The sequence below is a fragment of the Triticum aestivum genome, chromosome 5D (genome assembly GCF_018294505.1).
Source record: "Triticum aestivum cultivar Chinese Spring chromosome 5D, IWGSC CS RefSeq v2.1, whole genome shotgun sequence".
NCBI lineage: Eukaryota > Viridiplantae > Streptophyta > Magnoliopsida > Poales > Poaceae > Triticum > Triticum aestivum.
The window spans coordinates 509552412-509556208 of record NC_057808.1 but is presented as its reverse complement, the minus strand read 5'-3'; positions in this window follow the sequence as shown (position 1 = coordinate 509556208).

The following is a 3797-nucleotide window of genomic DNA, read 5'->3' as shown; positions in this document are numbered from 1 at the left end:
GCCGCCCTCCGCCCCCGGCCCGCCGCGGTCGCCGTCGCCCTCCGCCACCCTGTGAGCGCCGCCCCGATCCCCTCCTCCTCCTCCCTGTAATGGCCGCCGCCACCGCCGCGCCCCCTAGCTATAGTAGTTAGATTTGTAATTTAGTTGTATTAATTTGTAATTTAGTTGTTGTAATTTAGATGTATTAATTTAGATGTGTAGTTAGATTTGTAATTTAGTTGTATTAATTTGGATGTGTAGTTAGATTTGTAATATAGTTGTATTAATTTGTAATTTAGTTGTTGTAATTTAGATGTATTAATTTAGATGTGTAGTTTAGATTTTTCATATTTAGAAGTCATTTATGTATGTTCATATTTAGAAGAAAAAGAAGGAGAGAAAAAAGGAAAATAAGAAGAGGAAGAAGGAGAAGAAGAAGAAGAATAAGAAGAAGAGGAGAGGAAGTAGAGGAGAAATAAATAAGAAGATGAAAAAGAAGAAAAAAAAGAGTAGAAGAAGAAGAAATAGAGGAGAAGAAGAAGAAATAGAATAATATATTATTCTATTTTTTCTTCTTCTCCTCTATTCCTTCTTCTTCTCCTCATTTTTCTTTTTTTTCTTCGATCTCCTCCTCTATTCCTTTCTTCTTCTCCTCTTTTTTTTCGTCTTCTTCCTCTTCTTATTTTTTATCGGGTATGTCGTTGTCGATATATGTACCCCCCTCCCCGATAACTTTTAGTAAGTACTACTTAGAAAGTGTTTAATAGAATTAGTTAGAAAAATAATAGAACTAGTTAAATTTATTTGTAGTAAGTACTACTTTATTCTATTTATAGTAAGGAAATTAATAGAACTAGTTTGTTTTTTTAGTTAAAGCAATTATTCCCGCATCGACGTCGACGATGCCTATCCCGCATCCTCGTCGTCGACTCAGCGGAGGAGGCCGGCTTGATCAGAGGGGCCATGTCCGGGACTGGGCTCCGCCGGGCTGGTTTTGGGAGGTGCTACCTTCCGGTGGTCGTAGGTTGGTGAGGAACCAGCCCGTCGTTGACCCGATCCTTGTTTGGTGGCGCTCGCGTGGGCCAGTGACGGTGCCGAGGCTTCCGGACACCGCGGAGGAGGTACGTCACCGTGTCAGCGAGGAGAACCAGCACGTCCGTCGCTACATGGTTGCGTTGGAGTGCAGGTTCGACAGTACCTGGCAGGTTCTTCAGGGATCTCACTGGAGCTATGATCCTGTGATGGTTCCGTCCCTTTGGGTGTCCACCGCCCGCGCCGATACCCGTCGGGCGCTACTGTTCTAGCTGTACTAGCGATGCTATATGTATGATAGTATTCGAGGTGTATTAATTAGTGATAATATTCGGCGATGTATGGACGCATGGAGATGATGTAGTTTTGCTTATAATTGAATGCATCCTAATTTGAATACTACTTTATTTTGTGATTTGATTTTGCTTATTGAATGCTCAAAGTGGAAAACTACTCCGATCCTACTTTGAATGCTAAAATTGGAGAGCACTATGATTAATTAGTTGATAGCTTATAGGGTTTTTGTTTTCGCAGAAATCTAGGAGCCCCCCCGGCCCCTCCATCATCCCCGCCGTCGTCCCCGTCACCGCCCCCTCCGACATCGAGGTGAGACCAGCCAAATCCACTTTTAGAAAGATAATTAAACGATATTTCGGGTTGACTGTAAGTCTGTCGAGTCTCCACCATATATGAGAGGACGAAGAATCCCGACTGTTGTCGTGGGGGTAGCTTCTCCTTCGTTCCCGTGTGCTAGACAATTTGGCGTAATGCACTCGAGAACGAAAGGAGGAGCTACCATCACCGACGGTCGCAAATGTCAGAGAGGAATCAGTGAGGGAGAGTTCCACCATATATATATGAGAGGACGAAGAATCCCGACTGTTGTCGTGGGGGTCACTTCTCCTTTGTTCCCGTGTGCTAGCTAGACATTTTGGTGTAATGCACACGGGGACAAAGGGAGGAGCGACCATCACCAACGGTCGAATGTATACACCACGTGAGCTGAGAGTTTTCAAGAAAAGACTCGACAAACCGATAGTCAACTCGTGATGAATAATAATGATCTAACTTAGGTTTTTTAGTACATATATTTAATTGTAGATGTTTAATATTTGAATTATATATGAACATAGGAAATGTCGTACTCGGACGACGAAAGTCTCCCGGGGGAGTGCGACTGGTGCCACGACGACCGAGGTCAGTGCGACAGGCCCCACCTGGACGAAGATCGGCGCTTCAGTATTAAGCTGGAGGAGACGTTCGATGTTGAAACGGTACGCAACGACGACAAGTGTTATTTTTTCGTAATTAAGCACGACTTCAACTATTTCAACGTGTACTTTTCATCTTTTACAATTCGGCTAGTTTATCCCATGCCATGCAAGACGCTACGTCTTGGAGAGGATGGGTTTTGAAGACCATGAAAGTATGGAAACAAAGAAAATTCACCTAAGGACCCATCATGATATAGATTTTCAAGTAAAGCTGTATAATTCTGAGAGCGTAACCCATTTTGGTTGCAAAAATTGGGAAGCATTTTGCAAGATGTATGGTTTTGATGAGGGTATGCTTGTCACCATGGATCTTGGTGATCCTGACATCGAGCAAGACAATATGGACATTTGGGTCCTTGTTGATACGCCTCCAATTCTACCGCTATGTGAGTTTCTCAAACATAGTTATTAGCTAATTTATATTGTTCATTTCAAAATAGTTGATAGCTTATTTTCATTGATAGCTTATTTTGATTGTTCAAACAATGTGCGGAACATGGTAGACAGAACCTACTACACCGATGGCTCTGAGTTAACTTATAAGGAGAAAACTCATCTGGTCGGATTTTGTACTGATATGGAGAATTACAATATCTACAATCAAACTCCTCATCATTATGGTCCTCCATACGTGCCACTAGTGCACGTGTTGAACTACGGTAACTACTATGGAGATACCCTGGTAAGATTTCTTACTATTACGACATCCGTGCATATTTTGCATAGTTCTAAAACTAGTGCATTATCATTGCTAACTATGAAGTTATTACTATGTTTTTCAACAGAGAATCCCAGAGGATTGTGTGCCTCATTTGATGTATCAGAATGGTAGGCTTGATGTTTTGAATATACAACCAGGTCATCCTACGAATCTCAACTGTCCATACCGGATTTCTAAAAGAAGTGGAGACATGCAAATCAAAGAATGGAAAAAATGTATGGACAGTCGCAAGGAGCTTCTTGGAAGCAAAAGGAAGCGAGGCGCAAGAATTGGAGACAGGATGATCTCCATTCTCCATAATGGAGAGTCAGGGTTTATATTGTTTTATGCTATTTTACCTTAAAGAGGGTATTTCGGTCCTACCTAATACTGATGATCATGTGCTAAGAACAATTAAGTAGGGTTGGTTCGATGACTGTGAGGATGATGATCGTATGACTTGTTATTAATAACGAGTAGAAGTTGTATGATGATGATTAGTAGGACTTGTTATTATATATGATGATGCATGATGTGTGCATGAAGAGTTATTATATATCAGCGGGTGAAATGAACATGGATTGGATTGAAGTGAAGGCAACATGCATGTGGTGCGTGTCGAAAGTAGTACAATCCAAACTTGATCAAGTCCGGATTAGTATTACTTTCGACATGCACCACATGTTGCCTTCACTTCAATATAAGCCATGTTTAGGCATAGCAGTACGTAGCGTTGGTAAACCAAGCACGGAGATATAAGAGAGGACACTTCTCTCTAATAGCTACCTAATAACAACCTAAATTAACCCCCC